The 20,706-nt window shown below is 37.2% G+C and overlaps 1 protein-coding gene and 1 long non-coding RNA gene across 3 annotated transcripts in view; both read left to right on the plus strand.

Moving 5' to 3' along the window:
* The window catches only part of EGF (epidermal growth factor), a 95,670-nt gene extending 91,544 nt beyond the window's left edge, over window positions 1-4,126 (plus strand). For both annotated transcript variants that reach the window (XM_082389166.1, XM_082389167.1), the window contains exon 25: window positions 2,533-4,126. The gene's annotated coding sequence lies outside the window, so the exon portion shown is untranslated. The remainder of the gene's footprint in view (window positions 1-2,532) is intronic.
* An 8,753-nt stretch (window positions 4,127-12,879) lies between these two features.
* The window catches only part of LOC309627333, a 43,578-nt gene continuing 35,751 nt past the window's right edge, over window positions 12,880-20,706 (plus strand). The window contains exons 1-2 of the long non-coding RNA XR_014243680.1: window positions 12,880-17,433; window positions 20,640-20,700. This is a non-coding gene — a long non-coding RNA (uncharacterized lncRNA). The remainder of the gene's footprint in view (window positions 17,434-20,639; window positions 20,701-20,706) is intronic.

A 20,706-nucleotide genomic window follows, 5' to 3' on the forward strand; every position in this document is an offset into this window, starting at 1 on the left:
CACTATCATTACCTGCTTTTAGTATTTATACCTGTTGCCTCAATGATAAGGAAATACCATTTCCCCAATGAAATTAAAAGGAGAAATAGACAAATCCACAATTATAGTTGGAGACTTGAAGACTCCTCACTCAGTAACTGACAGAATTAGTACACAGAAAATCAGTAAGGCTATAGAAGACCTGAACAACTCTATCAACCAACTTGATCAACCTGACATTTATAGAACACTCTACCCAATAACAGTAGTATATACCTTATTTTCAAGTGGTCACGGAACATTCACTGAGATAAACTATATTCTGGGCCACAAATTTCCTTAACAAATTTTTTAAAATATATAATTAACCCTTAAATAACATGGAAATTAGGGACACTGACCCCTCACACAGTCAAAAATCCACATACAACTTCACAGTCAGTTCTCTGTATCCAAAGTTCTGTATCTGCAAATTCAACCAACCATGAATGATGTAGTAATATTGTATGCATTTATTGGAAAAAATCCTCATATAAGTGGGCCTGTGCAGCTCAAAACTGTTGTTCAAGGGTCAACTATATATCATACAAAGGATGTCCTATGACTATAAAAAAATTAAACTTGAAATCAAAAGTAGAAAAATACCAGGAAAATCCCTAAATATTTAAAATTGAACAATACACTTATAAATCACCTATGGCCCAAACAGGAAGTTTCAAGGGAAATTAGAAAATATTTTGAACTAAATTAAACTGAAAACACACACACACAAAATAAATTTAAAAATTAAAAAAAATAAAAAATAAAAACTATGGTAATGACTGGACTGTGACTGAGCTTTTAAACCATTTATACCCAAATCTCATTTAAGCTACCTAGTCCCATAGATGTGGGTATATATGATAGTTTGCACTGGGGTCAAAAAGCCTTTGTATCTGTGTTATTAAAATATTTTTCTCCAGAGTTCTATCATACATTTGCACTGTGCTTTTAATTTTATTTATTTATTTATTCATTCATTTATTTAATGATTTAGGTCTTTTTATTTTTTATTTAAGTATAATTGCTTTACAATGTTGTGTTAGTTTCAGCTGTAGCATGGTGCTTTGTAATTTAATAAGGATTTTTGTATTCATTATCTTATTCAACCTCATTAATTCTCACACCCAAACTATAAAGTTAGTGAGGCAGATATTCTTTCCATTTTACTTATTCTTAAAGATAGATTATGTCCAAAACTGAAGGAAAGTGAAGACGAATAATAAAATACATTACTAGAGATAAAAATTACTTCATAATGATAAAATGTTCAATTTGCCAGAAATATAATTCTAAAATCATGTACTCTTAATACCCTGCCTCAAATATATAAAGCAAAAAATTGACAACTTACAAGAAGTATTGAAGAAAACACTATCACAGTAGGAGATTTTACCATACTACTTTTGGTAGTTAATAAACTTAGGAGACAAATTAGTAAGGATATAGAAGACTTTAAAGTATATTTTTTCCAATTGGATATATATAGTACACATAGAAATTCATGAACGTTAGTATTTGCTAGTCCATAATGTATCTTCAGCAAGTTTCATAAGACCACATGAATGTGGTGGTATAAACCATATTCTCTGACCATAATGAAATTGAGTTAGAGTTAAATGATAAGTGATAATGAGAGTGCTTGGAAATTACAAAAACACTCCTAAATAATTTATGGGTGAAAAATGAAACCGTAATGGAAATCATAATCATAATGGAACTGAACAATTGTGAAAATTCTGTATACCACAATTTATTGTGTATAACTAAACTGACATTTAGAGGGAATTTTAAACCTTTATATCTTATATAGGAAAAAAGACTGAAAGTTAGTGAGTTAAGAAGCACCCAACTGAAGAAATTTTTAAAAAGCAGAATAAATCCAAAGAAAGTATAAGCAAAGATATCATAAAGAGCAGAAATTAATGAAATAAAGAAAAAATATAAGAAAATTTAAAAAGCCAAAAGTTAGTTGTTTGAAAAAAATTTAACAAATTTATGACAAAATTAATCGGGAAAAAATAATGAACAACTGTATAATGTTATGGATGAAAAGAGCATAAAACTATAGACATGGTCATGATTTTTTAAAAAAAGGAAATCATATGAATAACTTTGACAATAAAATTTTAAATTTAGGCCAAATGGACAATTGCCTAGGGGGAAAAAAAAATCCGCTTACCAAACTTTCAGAGAAAGAAATAGTTTTAAACCCATTAAAGAAATTTAAAAATTTAAAATTCTTCTCACAAGGAAAATACTAAACATTACATATTTGGTAGCTTTGCATTGTATCAACTGGGTAAACTGGAACTGTTTCACAGAATTTCCTCCTTGTATGTTTTTGTGATACAGTTGGTCATCATGGTTAGATGCAGTGAAAGACAGATGCACAGGTGCCAGTGAGTCCTCACTCTTCCCCATAGTGATTGCTGCCAGGTTGCAGATTGTTCTCTCTCTCCCTTATTTGGTGTTAATCTCTTTTTCCTGACTGTTGACCCTGATGCACACCAGTGATCCCAGTTCCACCACTAGACACAGATGCAGACGTCTTCCATTGACCTCCCCACCAGCTCTGCTTCAGCTACCACTTGAAAGGTAAGAGTGCCTGGTGTGCAGATTTCTCTGTAAACTTCATCTTATCCATGCATTCCATTGCATCAAGAGTGCTGATCAGTGACTTCTCTGACCGTCCAAATCCCCTCTCTGGATCTTACTTTCCCAGCTCCTCCTGCAATTAGGTAAGATCTAATTTCTATAATAAATTCTTTATTCCATATACCTAGTTGTTTGCTTCCTTGATTTAATCTTAACTGACATAACAGTAAAATTCAACCAAATATTCAAGATATAGCTAATTCTTATATTATACAAATACTTCCATAGAATAAAAAAGGAAAATGAGAAGATATGTTGATGGCAAATAAGCATATAAAAAGATGATCCACACAATTTTTAATTTACATTTTAAAACAACAATGAGATACTGCTACATACCTATTAGAATGGCCAAAATCTGGAACATAGACAACACCAAATGCTGGCAAGGATTTAGAACAACAGGAACTCTAATTCATTGCTAGTGGAAATGCAAAATGGTACAGCCACTTTGGAAGACAGTTTGACTATTTCTTATAAAACTAAACATACGCTTAGCATATGATCCAGCAATCAACTTTTTGGTATTTACTTAAAGGAGTTGAAAAGTTATGTCCACACGAAAACCTTCACATTGGTGTTTATAACAGCTTTATTCATAATTGCCAAAACTTGGAAGCAATCAAGATGTCCTTCCATAGGTGAATGAATAAACTGTGATAATCCAGATAATGGAATATTATTTAGCACTAAAAAGAAATGAGCTATCAAAGCTATGAAAAGATGTGGAGGAACCTTAAAAAAAATTCCTAAGTGAAAGAAGCCAATTGAAAAAGGCTACCTGTATGATTCCAACTATACAACATTCTGGAAAAGGCAAAACTATGACGACAATAAAAAGATCAGTGGTTGCCAGGGGTTAAGGGAAAGACATGAATAGGTGGAACACAGGATTTTTAAAGCAGTGAAAATATTCTGATGATACTATAATGAGGGATACATGTCATACGTTTTTCCAAACTGAGAGAAGGTACAACGCCAAGAGTGAATCTTAAGGTAAACTGTGGACTTCGGGTGTTTATGATGTGTCAGTGTAGTTTCATCAATTGTAACAAATGTACCATTCTGGTGGGGGCTGTCAGTAATGGGGAAGGCTATGCATGTGTGGGGACAAGAGGCATATGGGATATCCCTGTACCTTCCTCTCAATTTTGCTGTGAACCTAAAACTGCTCTAAAAAAATAAAGTCTTTTTTTTTAAGGAAAACACTCTCTATCTCATTTTATGGTGTTAATATAACACTTATTTCTAAAGTAGACAAGTATAGCACAAGAAAGAATGATTACAAGACAAAGTCATTTATGGGTATAGTTGTAAAAGGCCTGAACAAAAGACTAACAAATGAATTCAGCAATTTTTTAAAAAGATAGTATATCATGACCAAATGGCAATTATATAATAAATGAAAATTTGGTTAAATATTTAAACCAATAAGTATAACAGTAACAAATAAAAAGAGAAAAAAATAATAAATGCAGAAAAGGTTTTCAATAAAATTTAACATCCATGCATGGCAAAGATCTTAGCAAAATACAAAGAAAAGTGAAATCCCTTAACTTGGTGAAGGAAAATCTGCTAAAATCCCACACAGCAAACATTATAGTTAATGGTGAAATGTTGAAGATCAGAGTCAAACCAAGGATGCCCTACTAGCATCACTTCCACTCAACCTGGCACTAGATGTTGTAGACAGTAATTTGACAGCACCATAATATTCCAAAAATAATGAGATTAAATTTTTAAAATATGTAAAGATTGAAAACAAGGGACTTAGACTCTCATTATTTTAATATGATACAGTTGTTCATAGAGAACACAAAAGAATCTACAGTTAAATTGCAAGCAGTAATACAAAATTATACCTCAGTAATACTAATTAGAAAATATAGTTAAAATACATATTAATTACAATAGTAGTATAAATATGAAGTAACCATGAATATATCTAACAGGGTCCAAGCTATGTTGGAGAAAATTTAAAACTTGATGAAAAGATACAAAAGAGACCCTAAAGAAGATATACCATGTTCATGGATAGGAGGTCTTAATATATCTCCTCAAACAGATATTTAGATTCAATAACATTTTAATAAAAATTTCATGTTTTTAAAGTAAAACTTGACAAACTGATTCTAAAATTTAAATGGAAAGTTATAAAAGTCTAGCATATCAGAAATTTCCTGCTGTGAATAATTAGAAAATTGCATAAAATACAAACAACAATCTATTTGAAGGCATCAGAGAGCTACTAAGGCAGTGAGAATCTGAAGGGTTAAATCTTGGAGAGAAGGAACGGAAAATGCAAAGAGATGAAACTGACATTTATTGTTACTTTTCTTCTTGAGGCATTTGCCAACCTATAAACAGAAGACTAAAAGGATAAGAGGAGAATAACAGTCAAATGAAGAAAGGTTTAACAGAGTTTTCAACAGTTTTATGGGGCTAGGAGAAAAAATTCAGAGTTTAGGGCCTGCCAAAGAGGAGTGGCCCTGATAACCAATGCAAGCTTTCATAAAGGATCTTTGAATGCTATACCCTAGGCAAAAGAGCTAACTAGAAACAGTCCAGCTCTCACAAAGAAACACAGATTCAAATTAGCTCATTCCCAAATAGGATTAAGAAAAGAGCTAACTAGAAACAGTCCAGCTCTCACAAAGAAACACAGATTCAAATTAGCTTATTCCCAAATAGGATTAAAGTGATCTTAACTTTAATTTTGCTACAGGCAAAAAGTGAACCCTCTCTATAGGAACATAACATCATTCAAAACCTCTGATTATTTCTTCAATTTTTTATATGCTATGTCCGGCGTTTAATAAAAAATTATTAGGTAACCCAGGAGATAAACAATTGACCAAAAACCAGGAGAAGAGGAAAAAAGAATTACAGGCAAAATGAACAGATTTATAGGAGATTCAATTACTGAAGTTATTAGACATGGATTTAAAGTTAACTTAGGTTTACATGTTGAAGAATATAAAGGCTGAGAAAAAAGAATTCAGCAGGAATTTGAATCTATTAAAGATAATCAACTGGAAATTACAATAACTGAAATAAAGAACTTAGTAAATGGGTTTAACATATTAGACACAGCTGAAGAGAGAATTAGTGAACTAGAAAATTAGGTCAATAGAAAATATCTATACTGAAACATGAAGACAAAGAGAAAAAATGAAAAATACAAAAAACACAATACATGAGACACACAAAAAAACTTCTAACACACACCAAATATATATATTTAATTCCAGAAGGGTTGAAAAGAGAGGATGGGAGTCAAAGCAATATTTGAAGATACAATGTCTGAGAATATTCCAAAATAGATGAAAAATAATAAACCGATTAAAGAAATGCTACCAAATTAAACAAGATAAATATTTAAAAGCTTAAATACAACAAAAATAAGAACATTTTTAAAGCATTCAGAAATAAGAAACATAATTTCAAAAGACATAACAGAAATGATGTAAGGCAGAAGAAAATAGAATAATATATTTAAAGTATTGAAAGAAAATAACTAGATTTCTACATCCAGCAAAAAATATTGTTAAAAATGAAGGCAAAATTAAAACTTTAGATAACAAAAACAGAAAATTGGACACAAGAAGACATGCACCAATAGAAATACTAGTAATTTTTCAGACAGAAGTGTAATGATACCAGGTCGAATCATGAAAATATAAGAAAAGAAGACCAACTGAAAGGGAAAATATGTGGGTAAATTTAAATGAATATAGACTGTTTATGAAAAGTCAAAAGTTATCCATGAACAACCTAAATGCTCATCAATTGATGAATGGATAAAGATGTTGTATGCACACACACACACACACACACACAATGGAATATTATTCAGCCATAAAAAAGAATGATATAATGCCATTTGCAGCAACATGGATAGACCTAGAGATTATCATATTAAGGGAAGTAAGTCAGAAAGAGAAAGATAAATACCATATGATAACACTTACATGTGAAATCTAAAATATGATACAAATAAACTTATTTACAAAACAAAAGTTACCCATGAAGAAGAATTAAATAGGAGGACTTGATCTAGAAGGTATCAGAAATTATTATAAACCTATAGCCACTAAGAAGTGTAGTGTCATTGTAGAAATATAACAATGGACAAATGGAATATAAAATACCCATACATGAAAACTTGAAAGATGATAGAGTAGGTAGTGCACATCGGTGGGATAAGAATGGAGTATCAGCAAGTACACCTGAGAAAATCAGTTAACTGTGCAGAAAATAATGAAACAGATCCCTACTTTACACATTTACAAAAAAAAATCTATCTAAAGTAGAATATAAACTTAAATGTGGAAAGCAAAACTAGAATGCCTTTAGAAATATTTATAGGAGCATATTTTAATAACCTTGGGTTAAAGGAAAATTTCTTAAGACCTCAAAAAGGAAAATATCAATAAATTATCATTAAAATTAAGAACTTTTCTGTTCCTCAAAATACACCACAAAGAGAGTAAAAATACAGGATGTAACTTTGAAAATTTTGCAATAAATGTAACTGACAAAGGATGATATAAACCTAGAATATATACCTACTTCCTAAAGGGAACAAGAAAGAAAATGCAGTAGAAAGGCAGAAGAGGGAACACAAATATGCCCCCAAAAACCACACGAAGAGGGACTTCCCTGTTGATGCAGTGGTTAAGAATCTGCCTGTCAATGCAGGGGACACGGGTTCGAGCCCTGGTCTGGGAAGATCCCACATGCCGTGGAGCGACTAAGCCTGTGCGCTGCAACTACTGAGCCTGTGCTCTAGAGCCCGTGAGCCACAGCTACTGAGCCCATGTGCCACAACTACTAAAGCCTGCGCACCCAGAACCCGTGCTCCGCAACAAGAGAAGCCACTTCAATGAGGAGACCGCACACCACAACGAAGAGAGGCCCCTGCTCGCCGCAACTAGAGAAAGCCCATGGGCAGCAACAAAGACCTAATGTAGCCAAAAATAAAATAAGTAAATAAATTTATTAAAAAACCAAAACAAAATGAACAAAAAAAAACACATGAAGAAATGATTAATCACATTAGTAATCGGGAAATCAAACTGCAATGAGATATCATTTCACACTCATTGGCAAAAATTTTAAAGTCAGACCTGTCTAAGTTTTGTCCAGAAGTGTGGAACAACCAGTACTCTGTGCTGGTGGGGTGTTAATTGGTATCACCATGTTGGCATTACCAAGCAAATCTGAACATTGTTCATATTTTACAACCTAGCAATTCTAATCGGAGGTATATATCCTAGAGAAACTCTTACACCAATAATATATCTCAAGGCACATACAAGAGTGTTTACAATGGCAAAAAAACTGGAGCCCATATAAATATCCATCAACAGTAACGTGATAAGAAATCAGTGTATAGGTTTATTATGGAATACCGTAGAGCAGTTAAGTGAATTATAGCTATGCACAGGAAAGTGGATTAATCTGTAAAACAATATTTAAACAGAAAAGAAGAAAAATTTATGTACAAAAGAATTCCATTATATAAAGTTATGAGCAGGTAAAGCTAAACAGTATATTGTTTGTGGATGTAGGCTTACATGGTAAACTTATAAAGAAAAGCAAGGGAATCATTGACAAAAAATTCTGAAGGGTAGTTGTCTTTGGCACTAGGAGAGGAGACCTTCAGTGATGGGCATCCAAGGCTTCTGAGGTCCTGGTAATGTGTTATCTCTAAGTCTTAGTAGTAGGTACATAGGTATTTCTATTGTTATTATTTCTCCGTAAACTACCCATGTATCATAATATAAAAGTGAAAAAAATGTGCGTTTCACAGTTGCCAAAAAAAAAGGGTGAAAAGACCACAAAAGATATTGTCCCTAAATTTTACTGAGCACTTCGTGGATTCCAAAGCGGAATTATTCACATTCCTTGCATTTGTCTGGTTTGGGTCTTCTGAACTCTGGATCCCTGAAGCCATGGAGCCTGTATGCCAGATTAACATGTTTCTGAGCTGGGAATTTTCCTCCACAGTTGGAAGTCTGAAGAGAGGCAGAGAATGCTGTTTACCACGCACACTGAACGCTTTGGGCAAATAGAGGTATAAAAAAGAGGAATGAGATAACACAGGTTATGAGGAAAGAAAGGCTGTGTACAAACTAGGAGGCAATATATAGAAAAATTAAAAATTGGCATTTGGAGTCTTATAAGAAATTACCTGGTTGGGGATGGTAAAAAATGATGTTCATAAGTATGATGAGAAGAGTCATTCAAATTCTGCTTTGATTTGCTTCATTCTTCTATTAACAAATCTGACCTTTAGCAATTTGTTGTTTAGGTTTTCCCATTAACTTTAAGTTTTAAATTCTGCTTTTCAAATCCTTGTGCAACTTTCTGTGTTTGCTAAATTACTCAACAGATTCATACAGCATTGCTTGCTTATGTTTGCTCTGTGCTGGAAATGATAATGAAAGTGTCTGTACTTCCTGCCTTCGTGAGATAGTTGATAGGGATAATTTTTTAAGCAATTAAAATAGAGAGGAAATAAAGATCACAAATGCGAGAAAGCAGAAGCTTCAAGGTCCTCTGCCTCTAACAGCTTTTTTAACCCTCTGCCATATTAGAACTCTTGGAACCAGCTTTTGTTCCTTTCTCATTCCAAACTCATAGCTTTCTTTCAATTTCTCTCTTGGACTCCAAATGACTTTTTATTCCCTCACAATTGTTACCATCTTGTTATTCAAAATCTGTCATAAAACTCAATAGAGTTCTTAGAAAATAAGGCAAATAGAAAAATCTGGACTTCAGTGATCACTCAGATCACTAAAGCAGTCACTCTACCTGCTCAAGAGTAGACGAGGGAAAAGAGCCTTTATAATTCTAGCCCTGTAACTGGACAATCTTAGAGATACAACATGTCTCAAAGGTCTTCTAGTTCCATGCTCAAAGTAGAATTTTCTCTCCCAAGTCTCTGAAGAGGGTCTTTTGGCTTCAGCTTTCGACTTAAGACTTGTGGTCACAGGGAGCTTGGTACTTCAAAAGACAGCTTGTAACGCCATCGGAGTCGTAAGAAAATTTTTCCTTACAGTGAGCTGTTCACAGCCACCCACTGGGTTGGCTCTGACATCTAGAAAGATCAATTCTTTATCTAATCCTTAAAATATTAGAAAATAGTGTCTCCTTTTTCAAGACGTATCTTGAGAATCTTCTTTACCAGGAGCCAAATACCCCTGCTTTTGTTGCCCGTTCCTCTACCGATTATATTTTCAGACGTAGTTCAGACTATGCCTCTTTGAAGGTCTGACTCCAGGGTGTCAGTACCCTCAGTATCTTTTTTCCCCCCCGTCTAAATATTTATTTATTTATTTATTTATTTATTTATTTATTTATATATTTATATATTTGGCTGTGTTGGGTCTTAGTTGCAGCACACGGGATCTTCATTGCGGCATACAGGATCTTCAGTTGCGGCATGCAAACCCTTAGTTGTGGCATGTGGGATCTAGTTCCCTGACCAGGGATTGAACCCGGGCCCCCTGCATTGGGAGCACGGAGTCTTAGCCACTGGACCACCAGGGAAGTCCAAAGGTGCCAGGATCCTTTTTGACATGAGATGTCCAAACTGAACGCCATACTCCAGATGTGGCCCAGACCCTGTGGAGAACTAAGTGATTTATTTCCCTTTTTGCACTCAACTTCCCAAATCTTGTTGGTTCTGATAGCAACTACATCACACAGGAAAATCATACAGAGATGATCAGGGATTAGCACCAGACTTGCCCTAACGAAGCATTAAATGTAAAGTTGCCACAGATCATAGGGCATCCATCCAAGATGTGAAGTGAGAGATTGCTGGGTCTGAGGACTGGGCAGGAACGTAAGGAGTTGGTATAATTCTCTCAGTCCCTTGTCCCAGGGCCTCTCGTCTCTGCTTCTCTCCGCTCTGCTCTTCCTCTTCCCTTGACAACATGGCCTCTTCCAGACATTTCTGTTTCTGTGTTACTTTGGCTTTCCTCTGCTCCAGTGTGCCCTGAAACCAACCTAGCCCAAGTTCCGTACAACTTTTCATTTGAAGTACCCACCTCCCCAGCGACCAGCTCAGTGTCTCTCAAATTTTTGTGTCCACAAAATCACACAGAGATCTTGTCAAAAATGCAAAGTATGGTTCAGTAGGTCTAGGAGAAGGAATGTACATTTTTAACAAGTTCCCAGCTGATGTGGATGCTGATGGCCCACAGATCACACTCTGAGTAGCAAATCAATCAAGACTGAGTTAAGTTAAACTTGTTTCTGATGTCTGAGGCTTCTGTCTGTTAAGTTAAAATATTCCAGAAAAGAAAAAAAATTATGAATTATCTTCTTAAAATAAGTTTTATATTTTAGATTCTATTCGTCTGTCATTTCAGTGAGATGGAAGAAAAGAGACTTGTTCTCAATCAGATGTCTTAACGGAACCCTTTACGTTGCATTCTTTATCTTTGTACCAGGCCCTGAACTAGGTGCAAACTTGCAATTACAAATGGTCAAATGTCCCTTTTCAATAGCTTCCCCAGGTGGGCCTGTATGGCCCTTCCAGGGATCTGTGAGTGTGATTTCCAAACTGTGTAAATGATGTCTAGAGGGGAAATATTGTGGTTCAGAACTAAAACCTATACCCGACACCCGAACCCACAGACCATGAAGGATGCCAACTTCCCCACATTACGGATACTGGGAACCATGTCAGCATTTTATTACTTTTACTGCCTAATCTAGATGCTTACTCCATGATAGTGATACCTAGTCCAATTAGCTTCAATATTTCTTTAGTTTTAAGTACATAGGTAGTTTCTAGAGACTGAAGTACTTGAGTGAGTGTGCAATGGAGAGGGGTTGACGGGGATATGATGAGACAGGATAATGAGAAATTTCTCTGGCAGGAGACTGGGGAGAGTAACGAAGTGATTCTACCTTGGGGAACCTAGGAAGAAACCCTATAGCTGTTCATTTCAAGCCTGGCTTGTCAGAGTTAGTCCTATCATTCATTCAGTTTTAAAAAACTAGTCCTAGAAAAACCACATGATCCGTTTGGGGTTTGCAAGAGGTCTTCTATAATTCAGCAAATGGGCACATTAATTTAATCAGAAACTTGGCTTCCTTTCCATGTCTTCGATTTTGCCAATTAAGAGGCATACCCATGATGGATAGCTTCATTTAGGATGCAAAGAAAATCAAAGTACTCTGGGAGATTTGTTAAGCCAAAAATACACTCACCTGGGACCATTGTAGAGCTCAGTTTTCAAGCCCATGAAAAATAAATGGAAGTGTCTTTGTGTGAATCTATCAGCATCTGTACCACTGCATTATGCATGGTCCCAGCCATGTTCGTGTTGCGTCTGTTCATCACACGGTTTCAACAAGAGTTTTCCATTTTACCAAATGGGAGAGATCAAGACAGAATCCATAGTTTCCTTACTCTGGTTTTCTTGGCAGGATCCTCTCTTGTCCTTTTTTTTTTTTTTTTAGCGATCTGTAATTTATCTTTGGCTATAGCCACAGAGGTTTGCCTCTTCCCTTAGAAGGCAGTTTTGAAGGCTTATAGTCTTAATGTTTGCTCAATAATTTTTCTTTTTGCATCACTGTCATTTTTTTTAAATTTCAAATAAACTTGTTATCATTAGTTTGTCTAAGAGTAGATCTCATCTAGGTAGTTAATAAGTATAACTTTCATGTAGATATTATAAGAAGAAGAAACATTGATCTGATTCCTGCCCTCTATTAGTTTACACACATATACACAGATATAAAGCAAATAACACTCTGGGTTTCTTTTTTCCTAACAGCAATTAATTTATTCATTTTAGTGCTATGTTATGTAAAATGGAAGCTTGCATTTGAATTACAATTCTAATAAACAGAGTCATTATAATTGACTAATTAGAACAATTTCTGCATTTTATAGGAATTGAATTGTTTTTGGATACCATAGCAAGTAACAAGCCCATGTGTTATTTTTTTTTCTACACAAATTTAATCTATGCTAATAGCTATTCAAACTCTTTCAGACTGCTGAATATTTGTCGTTAGTGCTTTTCTTTTCTTGATCAAGATAGTAATTGTCATGGCTTAAAAAATAATCATTTTGTTTATTCTGCCTAGCTCCAAATCTTCTATTCTAATTTGTTTTATATTGCTTGCTCTGCTGTTCTAGCGTTCTCAATTTCTTTTCTTTCTTTTTTTTTTAAACTTTGGGGTTTTTTTATTTTTATTTATTTATTTATTTATGGCTGTGTTGGGTCTTCGTTTCTGTGCGAGGGCTTTCTCTAGTTGCGGCAAGTGGGGGCCACTCTTCATCGCGGTGTGCGGGCCTCTCATTATCGCAGCCTCTCTTGTTGCGGAGCACAGGCTCCAGATGCGCAGGCTCAGTAACTGTGGCTCACGGGCCTAGTTGCTCCACGGCATGTGGGATCTTCCCAGACCAGGACTCGAACCCGTGTCCCCTGCACTGGCAGGCAGATTCTCAACCACTGCGCCACCAGGGAAGCCCTCAATTTCTTTTGATTAAGGACTATTGTTTAAACCTTGTGAATGACAGTCATTTATTTGTCACACAAATATATTTTAGTCCAAATCACTATTGATATGGGTTGCTATTGGATTCAAATATTTGATAACTGAAACTTTAACAGTATCTCAGGCAATGGTTTAAGTGGCGGCACCTATAAAACTTACAAAGTTCCATAATGGTCAGCTTTCATTTTTTTCCATCATGCTGTTAAATTAGAGACATATTTGTTCAGTGACCAAGACTTCCAAAAGCCAAATCCCTCTCTTTTCCTAAAGAATGACCTTCCTGAAGGAGAATAGAGCTCATTTACAAAATTTTAGTCAGTTGTTCCTTTGTTTCAGGAAAGCTTGGAATTGAGACAAATAGGAGAAAATGTGTAATTTGTGACTTGAAAAGTGAAGAGATGTATATGAACCTGAACCACAACTTTTTCACTCAGCTTTGTAGGCTTAAACAGAGCTGGAAAAATGTTCTTTTGCAAATCTAGATGTCAAGAAAAAGCAAGTTTCTGCTCCAGCAGTGTTTGCAGGCTCTGAACATGTACCACTGGAGGGAGATGAAGTGCTTTCAAGTGGTAGCTAAGTGAACAGTTTACTTTAACGGTTAGGTATTTACTTTTCATCCAACATTTAATTATGGAAATTTTCAAAATGCAGCCAATTGGAAAGAATTCTACAGTGAACAGCCGTAAACCTACCACTTAGATTCTCCATCAACATTTCACTGTACTTGCTTCATCACATATCTAACCTTCTAGCCACCCCTTGATGGAGCCATCGATTCATCTTATTTTTAATGCATTGCAGACACCGGTGCATTTCCCCTAAAACCCTTCTGCATGCAGGTTATTAATGAGTTCAATATTTGTTTATAGTTTCTTTTTCTTTTTCTTTTTTTGGGGGATTTTGCATTTTTTAAAGTTTTTATTTTATATTGGGATGTAGTTGATTTACAGTGTTGTATTAGTTTCAGGGGTACAGCAAAGTGATTCAGTTATACATATACACATATCTATTCTTTTTCAGATTTTTCCCACATAGGTTATTACAGAATATTGAGTAGAGTTCCCTGTGCTATTCAGTAGGTCCTTATTGATTATCTATTTAGTTTATTTTTCTATATTAGTAAAATTGACTGAGTTTGACAAAATGAATACATATACCTATGTAGCCCAAACTCCTGTAAAAATACAGAATAGTACCATCACCCCAGAAGGCTCCCTTATGCCTGTTCCTCCTTCATCTCTGTCCCGATCTCATCCCCAGGTAACCACTGTTCTGGTTTTTTTCACCATAGATGAGTTTACCTATTCTAGAACCTCAATTAACTGGAATCATATGATATGTATTCTTTTGTGTAAGACTTCTTTCACTCAGCTTAATTTTTTTCTTCATTCGTTTTTCTGTGCACATTGGTAGTTTATTCCCTTATGTTGCTGAATAATATTCTGTTAATAGACCACAGTTTATCCATTCTCTTGTCTGTTTCCAGTTTTTAACCATCATGAATAAAGCCTCTATGAGCATTCTTACACCAGTCTTTTTGTGTAAATATATTTTTATTTCTCCCAGGTAGGATTCTAACTGCCAGGTCATAGGCTAGGTGTATCTTTTAGTTTTATAAGGAACAGATGTTTTCTATACTTTAGAAAAAATATAAAACGCTTGTACCATTTTATATTTCCACCAATAATGCATGAGTGGTTTGGTTGTCCTATTGTCAGTCTTTTTAATTTTACCCTTTCTGGTGACATGAGTGTTATCTCATTGTAATTTGATTTCCCAGGTGCTTATTTTTAATATGCTTTAGGAAAAAGACGATTAGAACACCAATTCCATGATTTCAGGCACTTCAGGCTGGAGTCAGGGCCAATAAATAGTGAGTCAATTTAAGATCAAGTTCAATAAAAGTACCAAGTAAATAATAGTTGAGGTGGTGTATGGATATAGAAAATTTGTGAATAAGTGAAGCTTAAGAAATACTGTTATAGAGGATCTTTTTTCAGACTTCCTCTATTTCCAAGGCTTTTCTTTTCTTTTTTTGGATCGAGTCAAAAACTCAACATGTAAAAATCTTTAAGACATTTCAATTACCTTTACCCACTACAGAGTCATTGAGTTCTGAGATTAGAATTCTATGTAAACCTGGAGTGAAAAAGATTTCAGCATCACCCTTGCTTTTGAAACCATGCTTTAAGCAGTCTAATTGTATAAAATGGCAACAAAAGAAAACTGTTACAAAGGCAAAATAGCAAGGTAGACATTAGTACCCATTGGAGCCGGCCTGCTAGACTTGCCCCTCAGTTCCACCACTTACTAGCCGTGTAAAGCTGGCAAATTATTTTCTTCTCTGTGCTTCAGTTTCCTCATCTATAAAATGTGGGTGGTAATAGTAACAACTTCATATGAAGCTGTGAGGAATACATAAATAAAAACATGTAAATAGCACATAGTAAGTATCATATAAGGGTGAGCTACTATTATTTTTGTTGTTGTAGGAGAACCAATCAGCCCAAAGAAGGGAAAGATTCCTGTAGGCCAAATGAGGAATGAGGCAGGGGAGTAGATACCTCTAGAAAGCAGAAAGCCCTGTGCCTTCAGAAATGGGCACTCTCTTATTATCAGCCTGGGGCTCATTTCTCCTTCTTGCTCTTTCTTTGGGCAACAGCCTTTCCCAGTTCTCAACTTAGGTGGGGCTGAGCTCATTTCCTGGCCATGTGATCCAGGCCTGGCCAATCAGCATTTCTCATCCTTAAGTTTACATTGACTGGTCCCAGAGATGGACACTTGATCTCAATCAGGATAATAATACTCTATCCTGGGATTTCTGCAGGGGCTCTTGAGAGAGTTACTCCCTCTCTTTTTGCCAGAGATGCGAAGCTGATAAGACATAATGATGGTGCAGCTGGGAGTCATTTTGCCACCCCCTGGGGAGAGCCTGCCAGAGACCGGAATCCCACAAAGAGTAATGCAGCACTGGGGAGTGAGAGTGAGAGTGAGAGAGGGAGGGAGAGAAAGAGAGAGACATAGAGGGACAGAGACGGAGAAAGATCACTGACATTTTAGCAGCTGGCTCCAGCTCTATTGATCGGACCTTACCATCTGTGGACTAATCAGTACCTTTTTCGCCTAAGCCATCGTGAGCTCGGTTTCTATTATTTGTGAGGATCCTGATGAATACATCTTTTATAATCAAGGGCACATTTTTGCAAGATAATTTCTTTGAGATTCGGAGGCTTTACTGTGTTTACGTAAATATCTTTCTCCGCTGAAACTTCTGTAGGTTGTTTGTGTAGGCTACGTGGAGACACTGCCAGAGTGAGGTTTATGAAATCCCCCAACAGATCAGGAGGCAGGTGTAGAGAGAAATGATGCCAATCAGTTTATTGTGTAGCAGCCGTGGGAACCAGGGGGAGACCCTTCGTTCTCAGGGTCACCTGGATTCCGTGGAGCAGAATGGGATGGGGGAGAGGGGTAGGGTAGGATTCTCGGGCAAATCTACCCTCCGTAGGTATTTCCCTGGCACTCCCCGTGGGATGGGGAGATCAGAGATCTGCTTTCCTTTCCTTCTCTTTTCTCAGTCCACTTCTCTCAGTTGTTGCTACTCAGACTACTAGACCTGTGCCTCCAATCCTCAACACTTTTTGATAACATTCTGATAACAATACTCCCTTATATTCCTGGACAAATATGCAGTAAAAAAACATGATGTAATCATCTGATTTCAATCAGCCCAGCCATCTGGAAAAGGTGCCTTTCAATCATTTGGTTGCACTGGCACTCAGCCTAAGATGACCACATCTATATTCAGTGACTTCCTAACCACAGTGTCAGTAAGTATGGCTTCTCATTGCAAAGCTGGATAATTGTACTTATTCCTGTTAACATTTCATGTGCCTCAAAGAGTAATTACAGATAACGAGAAAATCTAGGTACCAAGGATTGTGCCTATTACTGAGTGACGAATGGAGGGTGCTTGAAAAGTGTCATGGGGGTTAATCACCCAGGACTGGCACTGCCTGCTCGTACACAGCTCAAGGAGGCATGGTGTGAGCATGGTAGACGCCATCGCGAGAGGTAGAAAGACCACGTCTGACCACAAGAACAGGTGAACGTGGAGGCCCTGGGATGGGCAGCAGCTGACTCCTTGGAAGAACTGCAAACATACCAGAATGATTGAAGGAAGGGGAACAAGGCAGTGGTGGCTGGAGCCGTGAGCTGGAGCTGGAGCCGGTGAGTCTTTCTTGGTCCTGTGTCGGAGGCTAAACTTTATCTAAAAGCTGGCAGGCTTAATGGGAAATTGTAAGTTTTCTTATGATTGCACCTTATCTTGTGTTAGATACACATGAGACTCTTTGCCTTTCATTCTGTAGTTTTAATCCCTGTGAATAAATATGAGGCAGAGGAATTTATGAGGCAAAAGAATTAGTAAGTAGGCCAACAAGGACAGAGAACTTAAAAGAAAGGAGTTGGAAATTTCCTTTGTTCCCTTACACCATTTTAGAAGTATTTTTTCCTTCTTTTCTATTTGCATGTTTTGGAAAATAGCAAACAAAAGCTGTCAAACTATTTTGCGAAATAGGTGTCTTTCCAAACTTTGTTAAATTTTTACGGCTATAACTGAGATTTAAGAGTCTCTTCTAGAATAAGTCGACATTTATAAGGTAGTAACTGGAATTTTAGAACAATGTGGTGATTAAGAGCAGGAGCTCTGATCTCAGGTTAATCAAGTTCAAGCCCAGCTTTTTTCAATCACTAGATGTGTGACAGTGAATATGTTGTTTAACTTTTCTCTTGTTTTCTCTTATCTGTAAAACAGAGACAATATTAACTACTTCACAGGGTTGTTGTGAGGATTATGATATAATGCATTTAAGCAAGATGTCTGGTAAATAGCATATGATCAATCAATTGTTAATTAACACAAACATTTTAGTGGGAAATTATCTTTCCCACCGTAATAGATTGTGAAAAATTTCATGTTTATTGTAATATATACCATTTTATAAATACATATGTGACAAATGACAGAAAACCAAGTTCACACACAAACAGTAGATAATATATAGATGTTTTGGAAGGCAATCTGAAGGATTAGAAGTTTGGATAAGAATGTATAAATAAGGAATTAATTACAGTTAAATTGTGATAGAATTTAAATATAATAAGACAAACAGCCAGGTTTAAATGGGTAAATAAACAGAGATGTTAAAAGAAAGGCAATAAGTCTTTTCAGGGGATTCAAAAAGCAATAAAGAGAATTTTAATTGATGCTTGAAAGCAAAGGGGCAGAGAGAAGAGCAGGACGACTAACAAATATCTTCAAGGGCCAGGGAAGTAACACCACCATATAATTCCACCGCATATAACAGACTAGGGAGTTGTGGGCTCTGCATAAAAACATTCAAATCACAAACTACATGTATAAGAAAAATCATGCTGACCAAACAGTTTGCTACCCCAGGAATAAAGTGATGTCTCTCAAATGAACGGAAAGTAGCCGTGGAAACCCTGAATGAACACCCTGAACAGGGTGAGTCCTGTTCCACACCCTCCTGTCTTCCCTCATCCACATCCCTGCCCCGCCAGCATCCACTGGCTCCTGCTGATTCATGTCAGCCTGGCCCTGTGGTGCTTGGGAAGACAATCCCCCTCCATCCTGGCAAACCCAGCAGTTCCTCGGTTGGTTATGCTGAGATTTGACCCTAATTGTGGGTGTGATGGCCAAGAGGGAATGCGGGGGGCAGATCACGACAAGGGCAAGCAGTGAGGCAGCTGAGAAGGCCAAACCTCTTCAAGTAAGAATGTGTGTGTTTGGGGAGGGGCCTCCACCGCAAGCCCCGGGAGTTCATAGGAATCTGGAGGGGGGTCTGTCCAGGTTCTCAAGTGCATCTACCCAGAGATCCGCATGCCAATTCTCAGGCTCCCACTTCTTCCCCATCAAGGCCCTGACTTGGGCCTTTGCTGGGAATCCAACCTTCTCTCAACTTCTGCTGTTCTTACCATTAAGTCTTCCAGCTGCAGGAGATGAGGGTCATTGTAAAAAGCTGCCAGAGGTTCCTTCTTTTCTTGCTCTCATACTTTGCTTTAAACTGTTGATTAATAGATCTGCCAGTCACTTTCTCTTCTTTAAATTTCCCAGGCCTTACAGTTACTCTTTCCCACATACCCTAAATGCCTGTCTCATTGAACCAGTTAATGCGCCGCTTTCCACCCGAATCCCAACCCGGTTCTCCACGGGTAAAGGTCTTAGCAATCACCAAGCTGGGAACTAGCAGCCCTCCACCTCCCACCAGTGACGTGAGCCTCCTTTCCAACTGGCCAGGTAGGGATGCAGAGCGTTCCACCGTCAGCATTGCTTCCTGGGACCAAATGCAATACCACCCCGCTTAGGTTGGATTTCCTGGAAGGAGCTTGATGTGTAGTTTCTTGTTCAGGTTATTTATTGGAAGAAAGCTTTCTGGAGAAGAGGAGTAAAGGAATCAGGGATAGGGCAGAGAGGAAAAACTAAACAAGGGTGTGATGTAAGCTAGAGACCAGCTTTCCCTTGTGGAAGAGCTGGGGCAGGAATTGCACTGCAGGACTGACCCCCCCCGGGGTGAGGTGGGCCCATCTTTTGTTTCAACATCAGTCGGTAACTGATGGTGGTCTGCGCTGTCTGTGCCCACGCCCACAGCCCCAGTACACACGCAGAGAGAGTGGGCAGTTCTCCAGTGAGTTGCTATCAGCTGTTGAATTGAATTTCTAGGCCCAAGATGATGCCACCCCTTCCTGGGGTGCCACATCAGCAAACAGACACTTAGATAACTTGTGTGTCCCTGTAAATGCTTCGCCTGACCGGAAATGCAGTATATCCAGCCAGCCAATCCCCTAACGCCAAGCCAACTCCGGACTCTACTTATTTCCTTGCTCTTTCTCACCCCGGACCAGGTTGACTACGTGGCCGCTGCCAATCAGATGTTCTCTATTTGTCTCTTCCTTGTTCTTTATGTTTTATCCTCTGAAAGCTTCTCGCCTTCTGACCCAATTTTCAGTGCTTCAAGTGGAGACTGACTGCGTCATGACGTTGTTTGTGTCACTGACATTGTTTTCCTGAATCATCTTTTAACACAGCAACTGGGGGGAGGGGCGCTCCAGGGGGTAGAGAGAGTGGGGCACCAGCAACCTCCCTCACGGCTGTCGTTATTATCAGGATGGATGATATTATTGAAGAGCAGTTTGTAGTTTTACAACTGGAAAAATTTTCCCTTTCACGGTTGATGTGAAGCTGACGGTAGTTTTTTTCCTTCTGCTAAAGGCGATGTTTTCCTTAATGTTAGACCGGAATGTTCTAACTGGAAAAGCCTTTTAATTTGAAGGGGAAAAGCAAGTGAATTTATTAAATAGAGTGTTAATAAAAAGGTGTATGGTAGTAATTTTTCTCTTCTCTGTCCCCACAGGCCTCCTAACGCATTCCCCTGACACTCCTCTCCTAAGCATGTCTGTCTGCTGGCTTCTGAGGTAAGA

This window comes from Balaenoptera borealis (genome assembly GCF_965194805.1).
Source record: "Balaenoptera borealis genome assembly, chromosome: 4".
Taxonomy (NCBI): Eukaryota; Metazoa; Chordata; class Mammalia; order Artiodactyla; family Balaenopteridae; genus Balaenoptera; species Balaenoptera borealis.